This window comes from Manis pentadactyla, chromosome 14, assembly GCF_030020395.1.
Source record: "Manis pentadactyla isolate mManPen7 chromosome 14, mManPen7.hap1, whole genome shotgun sequence".
NCBI lineage: Eukaryota > Metazoa > Chordata > Mammalia > Pholidota > Manidae > Manis > Manis pentadactyla.
Window position 1 is genome coordinate 17091349 of NC_080032.1, and position 19399 is coordinate 17110747.

General features: G+C 48.7%; 1 protein-coding gene across 1 annotated transcript in view; it reads left to right on the forward strand.

Annotated features, from left to right (window-relative positions):
• Nucleotides 1–19399, forward strand: part of NOS1 (nitric oxide synthase 1) — a 163407-nt gene that overhangs the window by 23600 nt on the left and 120408 nt on the right. The window lies entirely within an intron of this gene.

Genomic DNA, 19399 nt, shown 5'->3' on the forward strand with positions numbered 1-19399 from the left:
CCCAAAAGGGAAAATACGTAACATGTTGACATTTACCCTGTGCTGGGCCTACAACCAAGCAGTTTATGTTATTAGGTAGTTTCTGCCTCACAGGAATCCTATGAGATACTGGGCTCTTAATACTCCCCATTTTGCAGTTAAGTAACTGAGGCTTGGAGAGGTAGTATGATTATTACAGTTGAGCCTGGACTTGTCTGTCTGTCCCCAAAGCCCATGCTCAACACATTATTCTCAATTTAATCAACAAATGGCTTATAAACTGGTTTCTGCAGACAGGACACAGCTACACCTGTTCATTGTGCAAGAGGCATCTGTGGCCCCAACTTGAAAGCAGATTGGGTGGGTCCCCCGGGGTGCTGCCCATCAGATAGCACTTCTGAGGCTCTGGCCTCAGGAATGGGTAAGGCTGATCTTTGTGGATGCTCCAAGTCTGACAGATGTCAGGTCATTGATGGCCCTTTGAAACTGCCTCTCTTCCTGTTGTATCAGTCAGCTTTTACTGCGTAACAAACCCCCTGCAATGTACATGCTTATTATTTTGCATCACTATTTAACTTCCCAAATCTGTGAGCTGGCAGTTTCGATGGGTCAGGTGAATGGCATATCTGGTTTCAGGTGGGCTGTCTGTGGTTAGCTAACCACACGGACTGGGGACTGGCTTATCAGGAAGCTAAGATGGCACCTCTCTGCTCCACTTGACCTCTCATCCTCCAGCGGGCGAGTCTGAGCTGGTACCTGTGACAGTGGCAGGATTTTAAGAGCATGACAGCAGCTACGAGGACCCTTGAAGCCTACACTGGGAACTGAGAAATGTCACTTCTGTTGCATTCTGTTGCCCAAACCAAATTACGTGACCAGCCCAGATTCAAGGTGTGGGGAAATAAACTCCACCTCTCAGCAGGAAGTGTCCTAAGATATCGCCGCCATGTTTTACAATCTACCACAATGGCATTTTCCTTCTAGGCCCAGGTGAGATGCTTATGGAGAGTCTTTGTGGTTGATGGCACCAGCACTTACTTTGGCTCTAAGAAGTTGTCAAGTACTCAGCTATGTGGTCTTGGGCAATTACTTAGCTTCTCTGGGCCTCAGTTTCCTTGTTTATATTATAGGCAAAATATACCCAACCTGCCTACCCGACAGGTTGTCACAAAGTTCAAATAAGAGAGCTGAGGAAACAGGAGCTATTATTTTATTATCTGTCCTTGAAACAGAAGGAGGCCTGGCTGCTCCCGCTGGGCACATGATTCCCTTCCCCTAGCCAAGGCCCCTCTGATCCATCAGTAGCCAAAGCCTGACAAGCCCCCTGTGATTCTCCATCAATCCTCCTGTCTATTTTTCCAAAACCCAAGTGGTTTTGCCAGGAAATTTCAAGACCTTCTTTATTCAAGTTCAAATATTAAGGCCAAGAGTCCCTTTTGTGATGTTGTTTGGTTTACAAGCAAACTTTGAGATTCCTTGGCCTAAACTAGTCTCAACCCCTCACTGCAAAAGTTCTCTCTCATTTAACAAATCCTCCCCTGTGCTCTGAGTTGTCCCAAAGGCCCCAGGTCCTAAGAGAGCAGGAAAGAGCTGTGCCCTCCAGCAGGGGGCCAGATCTGTAGGAAAGTATCAGGCCAGCTTGGTGCATGGTGACCATCCTGCAGGGGACCCCAGAGATCAGCTAGCAAGCATCCCACAAGCCTAGGGAACCTGAGGCCAGAGGCATCACAAAAGAGCTGAATTATCCCAGCTGGGATGATGGATCTTTGGGTTGCTTGGGGCAAAGGAGAAAGAATGAACATTGCCATTTTGTTATTATGATTAATTGATCCTAGTGACTGAATGTTGACCTGGTGACAATGTCCCCTGATCAAGGCCGGGGACTATTTCTTCTGCTACTAATCATTGTACCCCTATGTCTAGCATTGGGTCCAATCTAGGAGATGCCCAGAGATGTGGCATGATCTCATTTAATCTGCCAACAGCCCAACCAAGCAGATGCCATCACACTATCCCCATTTTGCAGATGACAAAGTTGAGGCCAGGACAGGGAACAGATTAGTCCAACTCACACAACCAGGAGGTGGCAGAGCCAAAATTCGGACTGGGTCTGGCTCTGAAGTTGATACTCCCGTGGCTGTTCTGAGCCCCTTCAACTCTGCTGGCTTCATAATAGTCTAGGCCTGTGGCCGGGTGCAGGGGGTACAAACAAAACTGTGCCAAGCAGACAGGTGACTGGGGGGTTCTTGCTGTAGGGGGAGGGAGGGCAAACCACTGTTGTCTCCACCCTCCTTTGGGTGGAATGCACCCCACCCTTCTCCTTGTGCCAGGGTGGCATGAAGAAGGGAGGACTAATTTGGCCTTTCAGTACTAATTTCATACTTATTTCTACTTATCTGGAGCAGGTACTGCTCTGTGCCCTTCCCCTGCATTAGTTCATTTCAAATCTCACAACCACCCCAGGAATATCCTGTAACTGCCCAAGGTCATCCAAAAGTGAGTGCTGTCACTAGGATTCACACCCAGGCAGATTCCATTATCATCATCATCACATAATAATTATGATAATGAACATCATTGCAGTTACCAAGCATGGGCTACACATTTTACATCAACTCCATGAGGTAGGAACCATTATGATCTCCATTTTACCAAAGAAGAAACTGAGTCACAGAGAAGCGAAGTGATTCTCCAAGACCACCCAGATAGTAATAGCAGAGCCAGAACCCAGAGCTGGCTAAGTCTGGAGTCCAGGGACTTCCCAGCTGTGCCTCTGCAGTTGCCCTGCTGAGTACGCACATTACGTGATGCTGGGTGGGTACATTAGTGAATAAAGGAAGGTGGCACTTCCAGGCACCCTCCAACCCCCATCCCCAGGGACAAGAGGGACTTCCTCTTAGTTAAAGAAGTCTTAGCTCTGGAGTAGCTGGTTTCAAGGGCTGAAGAATGGGGCAAGGGTGCAGGAGAATCCTAGGGAAATGTTTCATTACAGAAGCATCATCTTATTAAGCCCCCAGGGAGTGGCCTCGACTAGCCAGTGCCCCTGGGCCACTGACACCTTCCCTTGTGGGGGAGGGAAGAGAGGGGACTTTGGGGAAGGGTCATCAACCTCTGTCTGCAGAAACGTCACCAGAGGCTGTATTAACGAGAACTTGGCAATGACCCCTCAGTCCTGGTGGAGGACAGGGTTCCAGTTCTACCAGTAGAGTTGCACAGAGCTTGAGTTGCACAACCATGAGAGCAAGGTATGCACATCCATCAGGGCTGGCAAACAGTCGCTGCATAGCCAGCACCCACTGGAAGAGCACAGTACAAGGGACCGAAGGGGCATTAAGATAGCTCCTTTGTCCCCCCATCCCTTAGGACATAAAGAACACTACTTTCTCCTGGGTACAAGGGAAGTAGGGTTTTCAAAATCACTGAGTAATGGCTGTGTGACATGCCCTGTGTCCCAGCAGTGAGGCTATGTTTATTCTCCCACATGGTGGGATTCTATTCAAATATGAGTCAGATGGCACTGTCCCCCTGCCCAAAGCCTTTCAGTGACTCCCCAGCAGCCTCAGAATGAAGCCAAACTCCTCCCCATGGTCCACAGTCCCCCATTATCTCTGGGGTCTCTTTTCTTACTGCCCTCCCCTCGCTGACTCTGCTCCAGCCATGCTGTCATTCCACCAGCACACTGAGCGTGCTGTGCCTCAGGGCCTTTGCTCTGGCTATTCCTTCTGCCTGGAAGCCTCTTCCCCCAGGTATCCACATGTCTCATTCCCTCACCTCCATCAGGTCTCTGAAGAAATGATTCCTCATTAAAAACTACCCAGTGTCCCCTTTCCCCTCCCTGTCATTACCCTGTTCTAGTTTTCTCCAAAATTCTATTACCCCAAACACACTAGAATGTCAGCTTCTTGAGTGCATGGATCCAGTGTGTTCATTCTGTGTCCCTGGGGCCTAGCATAGTGCCTGGCATTAAATAGGTGCTCAAAAAGCACTTGTTGAATGAACGAATGAATCACCAACCCTGTTAGACTGGAATAAATGAGCCTATTTCTCAGATGAAGAGTCTGAGGCTCAGAGGTGAAGGCTGAAACTCACTTGAGGTTTCCCACTGATGGGAATGAGGGCATATTTTATGAACTGTATAATGTATAGCAGTCTGTCATCCAGTCCTCTATTGTTAAACATTCATATTATTTCTTCTGTCTAGTCAGAGTTGATGACCCTCCTTCTACATTCATCTTTTTTCTCATGTCTGTTTCCTTAAGATTTTATTTGTTCCCTCATTCCCCAGTTTCTGTCACTATATTCTAGGAGCTTAGATTCAAATTATTATAAAAGAGCTTTATTAACTAGATCTTTCTTTAGATAATTATTTTGATATTTGCATTGTCAATAACCACTGACAAAAAATATATAGATTCATCTTTTTTTTTCCTCGTTTCATTGCTCAATATCAGTGATTAAAAACCATCTCCCCATTCTTCAATTATTTGATTTGTCATTTAGTCAACTGGGGCTTATATTTGAGTACTTTTTTTTTACTTAGGGACATGTAAATGGCAAATTTTCTAAGTCTTTGCATGTGTAAGAATGTATTTCTAGCACCTTAGCACAAGAAAGGCAATTTGAAGGGTATAGAATTTGTGGACCACAATCCATTATCCAGGTGTGTGTGTGTGTGTGTGTGTGTGTGTATCCAAAAGTAATTTATTGTGCTATCATAAACATACAGTAAAATGCAGCAATCTGTAGTGTGCAGCTCAATAAAGTTTGGACAAATAATTTACCCACTTAACCACCAACCAGATCAAGATGCAGAATATTTCCATCACTGGAAATGAATGTTCCCCTGTTCTTTTTTCCATTTTTCCACTACCAGGTGACATAGTCTGCTAATCCCATAGTTTAGTTTTGTCTGTTGTCAAACTTCATATAAATGGAATCACACAAACATAGATGCTTGTGTCTGAGTTAGTTCACTCAACACACTGTTTCTGAGATTCAGCCATGTTGTTATGTTTAGTACTAGTTCATTTCTTTTCCTCATTCAAGTTGTATTGCACCGAAATGAATATACCACAGTTTATCCATTCTCCAGCAAACAAACACTTGGGTGGTTTCCAGTTTGGGACTAGTATTCTCATACATAACTTACTATGGACGGTGCATTCACTTCCTCTGGGTATGTAGGTAGGAGTGGAATTGCTGGATCATGGAGGCAATGAATGTTTAGCTTTGTTAGAACCTGCCGAACAGCTTTCCCATGTGGCTGGACCATTCTACCTGCATTCCACATCCTTAACACTTGACACTGTCAGGGTTTTTAAAAAAAGTATTGTAGTGTTGATGTTTTGCTTTATTTTAACCATTATGAGGGATGTGGAGAGGGTGCTCATCATGGTTTTAATCTGCATTCCCTGATGAGGAGTGTCAGACACCTTTCACTGCTTTTTGGACGTCTTCTTCTGCTAAATGCCTCTTCCGCTCTCATTTATCCACTGACTTCTTTGAGTCTTGGTTTTGAGCGTTAAAAATCTAAGGCAAGCCTGCTTTGGTTCCTTTATAAAAATCACCCCGGTTGTAGTTTAGAGGGGTCTTTTCGGTTTGTTTTGCTTCATTTTTTCTTAAATACTTAAAGAATTTTTCTCGTCTCTGAAAATTCCTAACATTGACATACCTTAGATTTGGCTAGTACTCAGCCTAGCCAATTATAGATTGAATGCCCAAGACTGTTTTCCATTATTATTGCTTTTATTATTTTTCTTATTCCATTGGCTCCCTCTTCTGTAGTTCCTGGATTGGCCCTCCATGTATCTTACTTTTTTTTTTATCATATTAAACTCCTTAACTTTTTCTTCTGAGTTCTGAATGAATCTCTTAAGCTTTCTTTTGTTCTCTAATTCAGTTTTCTGTGATAGCTGATCTTCTGTTCCCCTTCTAGTGTAGTTTTTAATTCAGCAATTACTTTTGTATCTCTCCACAGTCTTCCCAAATCTCAGATATGCCTCTTTCAAGAATGCTTCTTATAGTTTCTCAGATGTAGCATCCCTTAGAATTGTATCAAGAACAGGAAATAGAAATTTGACAAAGTATTCTGATTTCTCTTAATCCCTCCATTCCCTAAGGATGCGTTGACCCGTTCTCCTGGATATGCCATCTTTTCTTATGTGTAATAGTTTTCCCTCTGCTCACTGTTTCCTAAGGAACCTCTCTGCGGATACAGTGTACGGAATTGAGCAGGGTTTTCTAAGATTATGCATCCTATCGATCCTTTCAGGTCCAGTGGAAGTGAGAAGGGGAAAATTGAACATTTCTTGTGTGGGATTCCAGCCACCTGAGAGATCAGGATGGAGACTTGTACCGTGAGCAACCTCATCAGGAAGCTCAGCTTTGGGTCAAACGGTGTTTTTTCTTTGGTAATTGTGGAATCAGGGAAATAGTTAAGGTAATGCCTGAGCTCCTTGCCAAGCCTGGCCCCCTCAGTGGAGCCAGCCCTGGCAGTGAGCCTTCGGGATTCCCCACCACACGGTGGCCCACACTACCACCCTTCCGAGAGGCGCTAGCTAGATTTAAATGAGCTGCTTGTTATTTCCCATCCCTGACAATGGTATGCTCTGGGTTCTTTCTCACTGACTTGACAGTGACTTATTCTCTAACATATGACCTTCTATGGATCTGTCCTAACCTTCCTTCAGTCTAATCCCATTTTCACTCAATGTTACATAAATTATTAGAAGCTTGAAGCAGTGTGGATGCCAACCTTCCCTAGTTTCCAGCACCAACAAAGGCTCTTCTGTGGTTTTTATAGACCACTGGTAATTTCAACAGATATCCTGGAGAGAAAAATAGACAGATTGTGCTGCAAAAGTCATCATCCAGGCCCTGCAGCCCTTTGCAGCTGCCTGAAGTCATGTGAAGCTGGCATCTGATTAGAGATCAGACCTCACCTGATAACTCACTCCTTGTATTTTATGACACAATCCAGGAACCTTCTTATTAGATCTAAATTGCACACATAACTAAGTGTACTGTAGATGTTGAATCACGGCCCAGGGCCTGCTTTTCTGCTGGAGCTGAGGTGCTTCCAGGTTTGGAGAAAAGGGAACAGGAGCTATCCTGACGTGCCCAAAGCCTTGGAAGAGCTTCATTTATAAGTGAAGGGAGGTTGGGATCTGGCCTCTGCCTTAGAAACAATTTTCTCCTTCCCCAGCACCATGGAGTTAATGCTGAGTCCACTCCCTCTAACTTAACAGCCTGGGTTTTAGCAAAAGCACTGATTATGAGACCAGCCAACACTTATTCCAGGCATTGATAAGTGCTCCCAACAGCTCCTTGGAGGACATGCTTTTATATCCCATTCTACAGATGAGGAAACTGAGGCTCAGAACGGTGCAATGGGGCCACACTGCTGGTGTGCAGTAGAGCCAGGATTTGAAGCCATATTTTATCTCCTTTAATTCTTGGAGCAGACTGGTGAGGTAGGCATCATTATTTCCACTTTCAGGGAAGGCAACTGATGCCCCAGAGAATAAATCAAGTACCAGGCTCCCCCCTGCTCTGGCACAGTGGAGCCAAGACTCAGCCCAGGCAGGGCTCTAGGGGCTGGCTGGTGGCTTGGGACAGAGGTGGGACCTAATGGGAGAGTTTGGGGACCTGACAGTGGGTAGATGACGGTTGAAGCCACCTGAGTGGGGGACAGGTGGCCCAAGAGGGAGAAAAGAAGGGGCACCAAAAGGAACCCTGATCAAAGAAACACATACCGGAGGACACAGGAAGAGGCACCCACAGGGGCTGAGGAGGGGCCACCAGGGCAGCGCTGTGAGCACCAGAGGAGGAGGGTCTTTCACAGGATGGGGGTCCTCTGAGGCCTAAGCGTGCCCTGAGAGAGGCTGGCATAGAGCTCACACGGGACAGGCATCAGCACCACCCAGAGGGCTCAGGAGACTCAAATCCCTGGGCCCAGCAATTTGCATTTCCAAGCAGCTCCCACTCGATGTCCGTGCAGCTGGTCCAGGGACTGCGCTCCCAGAGCCACGCCATAGAGGGGTGGCTCTGGGGAGAGGAGGGCGCTTCAGCATGGCTGGAGTTCAAGGTGTTCAGCCAGGTCCCTGAGCTTTTCTTCTTTTCTCCCCTCACCTGCTCTTTCTTCAAACTCTCCCGACCCCCCATGTATTTATGGCTGCCTCCTTTTGGGCGGAGGCATAATATACATCCAGGAAAGTGCTGATCTGAAAGGCACACTCTTGGTGGGTTTCTGCATGGACATACACCCACGTCTCCCCCACCTAGATGAAGATGCAGAGCATTCTCTGCACACCCCAGAATCTCCCTCGGGTGCCCTCACAATCAATGACCCGGCCCTGGAGGTGACCACTGTTTTGGAAGGAATGGGGTTCCTTCCTCTTGAACTTTATAAGATGGAATCACCGTGTGTTCTCTTTGTGCCATTGGCCCCTTCTTGATAGTTGAATAGTCTATTTTTTATTTCTCACTCACTCTGAAAACTGCATCCAGAAAGTAGGCGTGACTGTAGCCATTGACACTTCCCTGGGCCTCTTCCTCTGTGTGAAGTGCATTTTCCTCAAGATCCTCTTACTTCTCATGCCCTTGGGCAGACAAGTTTCTGCATCATCTGTTTCAATTCTCAAAACAGCCCTCTCTGTAAGGGAGGTGCTTATATTCCTGCCATTTTACAGAGAGGTCAAGACATCTCCCCCAAGTCCCACAGCCTGTAAGAAGCAGGCTCATGCAGTTTGAATCCACAGCCTGCTCTTACCCACTGGCTTCCCTCCCTCCCTCCCAGTGGAGCCTTGTGACCCAGTACATGTGCTGTTAATGTTTGTTGACTGACGGAAGTGAACCCCCTCAAAGCAGCTGTCTTGCTGGTCTTCAGAGCTGCTACATTAAAAGCACCTGGGATTATTTACCAGGGGGTAATTCAAATCTAAGCCAGTTTTAGGCACAGGGTTGAGCAATGGATTCATGCCCCTGATGGTCCAGCCTTGGTTTGACATGCACCTGAGCTGGCTAGTTTGGGAGGCTGGACCCTGAGGGCTGGAGGTTAGGTTCAGGGATAAATGCCCCCAGGAGCCATCAAAAACTGCAGTCAGCCACACTGCCTCTCTTAAGGCATCTTGGAGCTTCTCAGAACCCCAGCTGTGATCCTTATCTGGCATTTAAACCAGCCAGAAGCACAGGGCTGCTCAGTTAGACCACAGAAAGGACCTGTGAGACAGTTGAACAGCCAATAGCATTTGCGCTAGCAAAAAAGATAAGAAAAGGATGTCAAGAAGGATAATATTTTCTTCCCTAGTTTTTTGCAGCAGGAAAAAAAAAAGAGAAAGGAAGAGCAGAGGAAATGGGCCTAATTATAAATGAGGAGTGGCATGAAGTTAATGATGACTCATTTTTTAAACTGGTGTTTGACAAGAACAAGAAAGAACTGAAATCAGGACAATTAGGATGTAATGAAGAGTTTAAGAAACAGAGAGAAAAGCAGGTAAAGGAAAGATCCTAGAAGGCCGTGACTGGAAATGACTAAGTGTGTCACAGGGCCAGGCCGGGAGTGGGTTCCCAGGGCGAATCTACAAGAATAATTTGACAGACTTGCTGCAGATGAGTGTGTGTCAGAAAATTCAGCCAGACCACCGCTCTCAGGTCTGCCACTTCCTGCCATGTCTCGCTCTACCGCGCCCACCCAAGCCCCTTCCTGGAGCCCTGGAACCCGGCAGGGGCCACCTAAGAGTGTCTCTTCCTTTCTCCCCTCCCACAATCCATTTGTATCGTGATCCAGAGGAATCTGTGGAGATGAGGGGACTGTCGTTCCCTTGTTCCAGATCCTTCTGTAGCTTCTCAGAGCACATCAGAGAAAATCCCAGTACCTCACCTTGACCTCCAAGTTCTAGTCTATGTGATGAGCTAATGTCCACCTGTCCAGCCTCATCTCAAGCCACGTGGGCCCTTACCCCTATACCCACCCATCAGGATCCTGGCAACCTCAAACACACCAAATTTGTATCAACCTCATGGTCTCTCTGCTGCCTGGAATACCCTGTCTGCCCATGAGGGGCAAGGCGACCATTCTTGGCCTTCATGTTCAAGTTTCAAGTCCGAGTAAATATTCCAGAATACCTAGATAAAATTAAGTTTTCCCAGTCATTCTCTTTCTCTGAGCCTTATGGCATTTCTTCCTAGCCGTTATCATGACCTATAATTATAGATTTTGTTCACTTGCTTACTTTCATGCTGTATAGTTCCTTCTCTGGACTGTGAAGGCAGGGACTATGGTTGTTTTATTCCTCAGCATGTTACCCAGTACCTAACACAATGACACATAGGAGAGGAAATGACAAAGCAGCCATTTAATGCAGTGATCCCCTCAGCTTCAGGCACAGCTGGATCCAGGTGATCGCTGTCATCAGGAATCTCTCTCTGTCCACTTAGATCTGCTTTCCTTTGTGCTGTCTTCATTCTCAGGCAGGCGTTCCTCAAGGCAGGCTATTTTCCACCAGCTTAGCAACTTCAGTGGAAAATGAGGCTCTCTTTCCAATCGCTTTATCCAGAGTCAAGTACTATTTATTCATGGAACAAGTCTTTGTTGAGCACTTACTATGTTCTAGGCATTGTTCTAAGACCTGAGGAGTCATCAGTAAACAAAACAGAGTCCTTGACCTCTTGGGGCTTCCACTCTAGTCCCGGAGACAGACAGAAAATAAGTCAGGATACTAAGCTCTCAAAAACAATGGTAGCTGGGAGGGGCTGGAGAGTAAGGGCAGGAGGTAGGGGGACAGAACTCAGTTGCTATGTGGAGCCTCTGTTGCCCTGGCTGGAAGCACTTGCTCCTCAACCAATCTCATGGCAATACAAGTAAGGGGAAAATTGTTCCCCAGAGGAAAATGGGGTGCTACTCCCAGAAAAGGGTGAGATGGAGATAGGCAAACCCAGATGTCCTCTGCAAACTGCAGAAGGAACAGGTCATAGTCTGAGGACTTGGGATGGCAGTCCTTCAGCAAGTGCTCATGTGTGTACCCCTCCATGCCAGGCAGTGTGGGGAGACTCTGGGTGTCCCCAGAGGTAGAGGTAATTTCTGGCCTCATGGCGTAGGGCAGTGGTTCTTACCCCCAGGGCAGGACAGTGGTGTGTCAGATCAGACAAGTGACACAGCACACCCAAGTGTGTAAATCCCTGACTCAAGACAAATGCGAGCGTATTCTAGGAAGTCCCTGTAAACATGGCACTTCCAGTAGCTGAGAAACTTGCACGAGCTGGAGGGAAGGGCCTGGAGTCACCACACAGGGTCCGGGCCCTGTTTCAGCCTCACTAGCCCGAGGTCGTGAACCCCGGCTGGCGGCAGCTGGCAGGCTGGAGGTCTCCAGCGATTGCACTTCTTTTTCTCTGCAAGATGTTTTTTCCAGCAGTGAAATCAGCTGTGCTCCTGAGCTGCATCATGACATCTGCTTTGTGGGTTTCAGAAGAGAGCTGAGAATTGCAATTTAGTTAATATTTGCTCCAGAAAGGGCAAGTCCCAGAGATGGTTGTGTTTGGGAGGAGGCCAAGCTTTGGGTTGTGGTTGTTTTCAGCCATCTTGGAAGAGTTTGGGGGTTCCCCTAAGTTACTGGAAGGACATCTGAGGCCCCAATTTGGAATGTTGCCTCATCCTCAAGATGACCATCTGGGACAGGAGTGACACCTGGTTTTCACCTCAGACACCATCTCAGAGGCTTTGGTAACAACTGCCTGGACTACTATGTTGAGCCCAGATACAGCCTCAGCAGGAAAGTGTGCTGTGATCCACTAGTAATGTCTGCTAGGGACATAGGAATAATAGGCTGTGCACACATGCCAGATATTTACCACACCTTATCAGATGGATAACTGATGATGGTGCATCCTCGTGAAAAATGCCCAGCTAGAGATAGACGCAAAACAATAATAGAGGGGTTGTCCTGAGGCCACAGGTCACAATGAAGAGCAGACTCTGAGGTCAGACCACTTCTGGCTCTACTGCTTACACATGGTATGACCCTGGCCAAGGCACCTATTTCTTTGAGTTTTGGTCTCTACATCTCATTATTTTATTTATTAAGGTATTATTGATAGACAATCTTATGAAGGTTTCACATGAACATTGCGGTTACAACATTCACCCATATTATCAAGTACCCCCCCACCCCATTGCAGTCACTGTCCATCAGCTTAGTTAGATGCCTTACAGAGTCACTACTTGTCTTCTCTGTGCTGTACTGCCTTCCCCATGACCTACCCACATTATGTGTGCTAATCGTAATGCCCCTTAATCCCCTTCTCCCTCTCTCCCCGCCCACCCTCCCTAACCCTTTCCCTTTGGTAACCACTGATTCCTTCTTAGAGTTTGTGAGTCTGCTGCTGTTTCATTCCTTCAGTTTTACTTTCCATATCTCATTATTACAGCAATAACATCACTCCTATCATGTAGGATTTTTTAAGGATTAAATGAGACCAGACCATATATGTAAAATGAGTCAATAAGTCCTACTTCCCTTCTTCTACCCCCTCCCCCTGCCTATAGCCATCCATCCTGAGGGGGGGAGAAGCCAGGCAGGAGAGGGAGAAGACCCTGGAATAGCTACATAAGGAATGTGCTGTGGGGCTGAGCTGGAAAGGAACTGAATTTGGAATAATTAGAAAGCAATGAGAAGTGTGCAAAACTAACCCCAAAACTTCCACTCCAGATACAAACTTGTGTGGCCAGTATACTACCTCCTGCAGAGGCTGTTGGGCATGGTGGTTAAGAGCATGAGTTTTGGAGCCAGGCTGTAGAGGGTTAAAGCCCGTTCTACCTCTACTGGCTATGTCTTATCACGTCTCTGTGTCTCAATCTTCTCATCTGTGGTGTGGGAGCACAAGAGTGTGTACCTCACCAGGTTGGTGTGTTGAGTAAATGAGATCTGTGGAAGGCACTGGCGCAGTCCCTGGCACCTAGTAAGTAGTACTGCAATGGTAGTAATCATTATCATTGTGGTCTGGCAAGCATTTGCTTCCTCCGTGGACAGGAAGTGCACCAGCAGGCTCCTTCCTCTCTGTCGTATTGTCACCACCTGGAAATTGGGATGTTGAAAAAGTCACAGAGGAGAAGGCCTCCTACTCCATCCAGGAGAGGCACCCCTCCTGTAGTCTGGGTCTGGAGGGCGTCCAAGGCCATGGGTGACCATGCCACGTGGTGGCTCCTGAATCCCATCCTGGCAGATGGCGTCCCCCAGGCCCTTCATTAATTATCCTACAGCAGAACCTTGCTGCTTCCCACTCTAATGCCCGATAATCGGCCAAGAAACCTCACAATTCGCTATTTAGAAACAATTAGCCCAGTTCACGGCCTCTGCAGCATCAATTAATGTGGATATGAACATAAATTACGGGAAAACAGGGACAGACACAGGGGGATGAGGTCACAGTAACCATAAACCTCTGACTCAGATAAGATTCCCCGTGAAGGGGACTGACAGCGGGGGTCCTTCACTTTTAAATCACACAGGGGGGGATCCATGGTCATCCAGAGCTCAACAAGCCACCTCAGCCATCCTCCCGCCACAGACCCACAGATCTCTGCATCTCTCAGGACCACTCTCAGGTCTGGGTGATCCTGTAGCAAGACGACACTAGTCACTAGCCCTGCCACAGGGTCCCATTCCTGGGGCATTTCTCAGAAGGCCCAGCCTAAATCTGTCAGGAAGCAAAGGCTTAGAGGCCAGGCCAACTCTGGCTTGAGTCCCTCCTTGGCCATGTACCAGCAGGGTGACCACATACAAGTCTCTTAACTTCTCCAAGCCTCAGTTTGCCTACCTATACAATGGGGGTTTAAGAAAACAACCAAACAAATGGGCTTACCACACAGCGCCTGGCACACAGAGAGTAGTGGGCCAGTGGGGGTTGCTACAGCACTAGTTAATGGTAAATAGCAAATTGCTTTGAGAGCACAGGGCTTCAGAGCTTAGAGGATGCTTCAGCACCACAGTCTCCGTGGGCAACAGCCAGCTCAAGGCTCCGGCTGGGGAGGGTCCGCTCCCCACTCATTTGCTTGGTCTGGGCAGGACTCGGGCCTCGCTGGCTGTTGCCTGGAGACATTAGCTCCTGCCACGTGGGCCTCTCCGTAGGGCTCCACAGCGAGGGCTCCCAGACACTGGCAGGCACGGGGCTTAATGCTTTGTAGGCATCATCTAATTTAATCCTCACGAAGACAAGGGCAAGAGCAGGAGAGAAGACAGAAGCCTCTTTCTTTTGGGCACCTGACCTTGGAAGTGACACCCACCGCTTAGGTGTATTCTCTTCATTAGAAGCAAGTCACTAGGTGCCAGCCACACTCAAAGTGGGACGTAGGTGTGACCCCCAGGAGGTAGAGATCACTGGGGGCACCGTGGGGGCTGCCTTCCCCAAGGACAGCATCCTCATCAGTGCCGGGCGCTGGGTTCGCGCTTTGCCGGCACCATCCTATTTAATACCCTGTGAGCTAAGTATTTTCAGCCCCTTAGTTAGGGAACAAGCAGAACAAATGATTTTCCAACAGAGAGTGAGGCAAACTCCCTATTTGAAAAGTGGGGTGTGGCAGGAAAGGAAAATGGAAACTAACAGGCAAAAATTAATTCTGCCAGATAACAGTTATTATCTCCATTTTATAGGTGAGAAAGTTGAGGCTCAGGGAAGTTAGGTAACTCACCCAGAAATCTGGAGGAGCTGCTGGGATTTGAACCATGTTTTTATCATTGGCCTTTCACCCCACAAAGGTCAGCCCATTGCCCTTTGGGATCCAGCCACAGACTGTCTGGACTGCTCTGAACTTGGGAAGGTGAGTATCTGGCTAATGGGGTCAGGAAGCCAGCATCCTGGCTGGTCAGGAGAACCTTACAAATGAACCATAATTCAGTAATGAGATTTCAGACTGAGTGTTCTGGGCCAGGAGGAACAAACTCCTTACCTGTCTGGCTTGGTCTCATTGGAGACTTGAAAGTTACTGGAGAATTCTACCAGCCATCGGGTTAAAATAAGGAGAGTGGAGCTGATTCCACTGGGAGGAGGTTTCTCTGAACCCCCAGAAGTGACAAAGCACAGTAACAGGACCCAGGTAGCAAAGGGGATATGCCTGTCCCTTCCTGACCCCAACACACTCAGGCAGAGCAGCCTTCCAGATGTGGGCAGAGCTCATGCCCAGAAGGGATGGGGACTTGCATCCCAGCAGGCCCAGTTCCGTGCCCCACCTCTGCCATGATCTGACTGTCAGAGGCTGAGCAAGCCCCAGACCACTCTAAGCCCCAGTTTCCAGACCACCATGGGGAGAGGGATACATGGGGCCTGCAGAGCAACCTGTACAGAGTGGGTGCTGAGCAAACAGTGGCACCTCTCGGCATGGGGACATGCAGGGCAGAGCTGTGTCACCATCTTGCCTGTCTTCCTGGTGCCTGGCACAGACTTGGCCCTCGGTTGTGTTTGGCTAATCAGAGAACCAAGGAGCAATGCAATTTCTGCACAGGGTTGAAGGCTCAGGAGATGTACATTCAGGGCTTGGAACCATTCTCCAATGTGGGGTCCACATGAAGTGGGTTGTGGCCCCATTTCTAGGGAAAGCTTTGGCCAAACAAGTCAACTGTCTGGCAATTGGGTGCATTTCAACCACCTCAAAAGAGCAGAGTGGCCCCCAACACCTGAGAGGTGGGCAGATCTGAGACTGGTTAGGAGCAGCTCTTGTCTCTGGGTGAAGAGGGCTCCCTGAGACCCCACAGGGACATGGACTGATCTGGGGTGCCTGCCATGTGCCAGCTCTACCCCAGCCCCTTCTGCATGACCTTTGCCAATTCTTGACTTACTAGAAAACCCTGAAATACTGTACTTGCTGTGTGACTTTGGGAGAAAGACTTAACCTCTTTGACCTTCAGAAAATGGGGTTCATATCAGCACCTCCAGAGCTGCCGTGAGGACTTGAAGGTGACATATGAGTCACAGTACCTTGTACCTGATATAAATCCTCAATTACTGGCTGCTCCCGTTGCTAGGAAGAGATGTGCTTCTCTAGAATGATTCTGCAGCCCTAAGGACTCCCTTGGGCCCCAAGGAGTGAAGCTGGTTGTATTTCCCTCCTTGAAGCATATCAGGAAGGAGCAGAGCATTGGCTGGCAGCTCACATGAGGGAGCAGGGACCAGATCCTTCTGAAGGCTGAGGGTGGGCTGGGGACAGGTGAGGGAAACCCTCGCCCGTGCCACCTCCAAATGTTCCCCCTGGATGCAACATGCCTCTGCTCACAAAAATCTTAGTGCTTTGCCTTTGGCATGGCATAGGGAACAAAGTGACCCTGTTTCATAGCTCAGGGTGCAACCATTTCCTAAGGAGAGACCCTATGAGGGGGCAGACATGTGACAGAGAGATGGGTGTTTCCAGGGCCCATCAGAGCTCCTGGCACCTGGGGGCTAGAGGCTGTGTGTGTGCGCATGCACATCGTGCATGTATGTGTGCATCCATGGTGTGCAGGACTCCATTGTGCGCAGTCAGGTCTCCCAGGACCGTCAGCGAACTGAGGGTTACTGGAAGAGCCTTCTCATCTGCCACCAGGGAGGGCTGTCTACCAAGTTTGGGGGCTGCTGGCTGCAGATGGTCAGATATTACATTCTACTCGGCTTCCCATCTGGGAGCTGCTCTGGCTGGCCGGAATTCCCCATGGGCCAGCTCTGAGCTCTGCGCAAGCCCCTGTGCCCTGCCCTGCCCCTCCAGTGACCCTCAGACAGGGCTGTGCGCAGCCACCTCCACTCTCCCCTCTGAGTCTGTGTCCCAGAGTGGGGGCCAAAGGATCACAGGGTTTGGCATCAGATCATCCGGGGGTCATGTCCTGGCTCCACTGGGTGCTCACATGACCCTCTCTGAGCTTCTGTTTGCTCCTCTGCGACCCTCCATCACAAGGCCACTAGGAGGATGAAAGAGGAAATAGCAGATTCAGAACAGGGTCTCTCAACCTTGACAAGGTTGATACATTGGTCTGAATAATTATTTGTGGTAAGGGGCCGTCCTGTGCTCTGCAGAGCGTTTAGCACCGTCCTTGACCTCAATTCACTAGATGCCGGTAGCCCTCCATCTCCAGTCGTCAGGACCAAAAACATCTCCAGACATTGCCAAGTGTCCCCTGGGGGTCAGTGTTGCCCCTGCCAGGAATCATGGTGTGGGGTGTTCTGGACTGTGCCTGGCACATGGGGAACACTTGATAGGCAGAGGCTGCACCAGACCAGCCACTGTTTGCAGTTCAAAGAACTGGCATGACCGCAGGGCACTTAGAACATTGCCTGGCTCATGGCAAGTGCTCAACAAATGCTAGATGTTGTTGTTCTTATCTTGCCAAAGGTCCTTTGGAGTCCTCGAAGGAAGGTTTTGAAGTCTGTGGTTCAACATTCACACATCAAACATGCATGGAGCATTGTAGGCCAGCATCGGGGCACACTTCCACCTGGCCGGGCTTCTAATCCCCCCGAAAGGGCAGGCTCAGTCCAGGCAGTGCACCAGCTGCCTCCCAGCCGCTTGGCAAAGCCCGCCTACCCAGGGTGGGAGAAGCTGAGGACGGCTGGGGAGGCCCAGCGACAGCAAGGGCCTTGCTCAGGGCCACCCAGAGAGTTAGCAGCAGAGCTGGGACTGGAAGCCAGGCATTCTGGACAAACAGAATAATTCCCACTTCAATTTAAAGGAGAATAACAATAAATACCGAGGTTTGTCAAGCTCCTCCCAAAGCCCAAACACTTCACTGGCCTCACGGCACATCCTGATCCCAAAAGTTAGTATTTCCTCTTATCAAGACCATCTCACAGAAGAGGAAACTGAGGCACAGATAAGTTAAATGACTTGGTCCAGGGCACTCAGCTGGGAAACAATACAGACAAGATTTAAACCCAGGAGGCCGGACACCACAGCCAGAGGAGGTCACCACTGTCCCACACAGCCTCATATGAAGTCTCTGACCTGGCCCCTTGGTGGTGCCATTGACAAGTCTGAGTTTGTGACCCTTGCAAGAACTGCAGTGTGAACACATGCACATACGGCTTTCTGCATCTTTTGTCCCATGGGACACTTCCCTGACACCAGAAGTATCACATAGTTAATTTGGGGTCTCTACTTCAGGATCCCCCAGAAGGGGGCAATGCCTACCTTAGACAATGACTTGCTAATAGTGGCATTTCTGGCACTGTGGTAGGTTAGAGCTCTGGCAGACAGGGGGCCCTGCCCAGAGCCTCTCATTCCCTACCTTGTGGAGAACCAGCCACTCTCTTTATAATTCTCAGGGCCCTGAGAGATAATGGCAGGGGACCGAGGCAGAGGTGAAAGGAGAGAAAGAGTTCATTCCAAACTCCTTCCTGGGACTCTGTTAGGCCTTGGAGAGCCAGCCAGTCGCAAACATGACACAGAGACAGACAAGCAGCCAGGGAGCCGAGGGGTCGGGTTAGAGGTGAGCCCAGGGGCCTCAGGAAACAGAGGGGGGCACTTTACCCAGTCTCAGGAGGTAGGAAAGGCCTCCTAGCCAGGGAAAGAGAGGTGGAAAGGTATTCCCGTATTTAGAAAAGTTCGTGCAAAGGCCCTGGGGTGGAAGGCAGTGACCCCCTGCTAGCAACTGTAAGTCAGTGTAGCCTCTGTTTGGCTAGATCTAGGTCATGGGTCTTTTCATTGTAAGTGACAGAAACCCAGCTCCAGACAGACAGAAAAAGGAATGTATTGCATCCCCTCCATCTCTTCTTCTCTTCTTTTGCATTGGGAACCTCAGGCTCTCCTCCTACAGATAAGCCTTTTCCAAATGGCATGAACAATGCCACCCACCGCCTCAGCCTAGTGGATCTGGCAGAGAGAGAGCTGCCTTCACCCAGTAACAGTTTATCCACTCCAGGGAAGGGCCCTTATTGGTGCTGCTTGGGTCACATGCTCACTCTTCAGACCAATCACTTTGGGGGAGGATATGAGGTACTATGATTGGCCAGGCCTTAGTCATATTCATGGCTATGACCAAGCGAGTAGGCTATATGAGAGGGAAGAGGACTGAAAAGTTAACTAAGTTCATTACTGACACCTGGGACAGTGTGTGGCACATAATAGCTGCTCATTAAATGGGAATGTGGCTGGTGTTATTGTTTGGGGGTCAGTGACAGCTTCGTAGAGAAGTCTAGAGCTACAGCTTAAAGGCTTGAGAGGATTCTAGTAGAGAGAGAAGAAGGGAAAAGAGAATTCCAGGTCGGTTACACAGACTTTGACAAAGCTAAGCTCAGGTTCCTCAGTGGGGACCATCATATACGGCACCAGTATCCTATAGGTGTCCTCTTTAGACAATAACTTAAATATAGCAGAACTAAAATGGGGGCTTGGGGAACAACTGGGCCCCTGAGGGGTCCACACCCTGAAACATGCACACGTGGTTCTGGGTCTGTGGCTGTGTCTTCC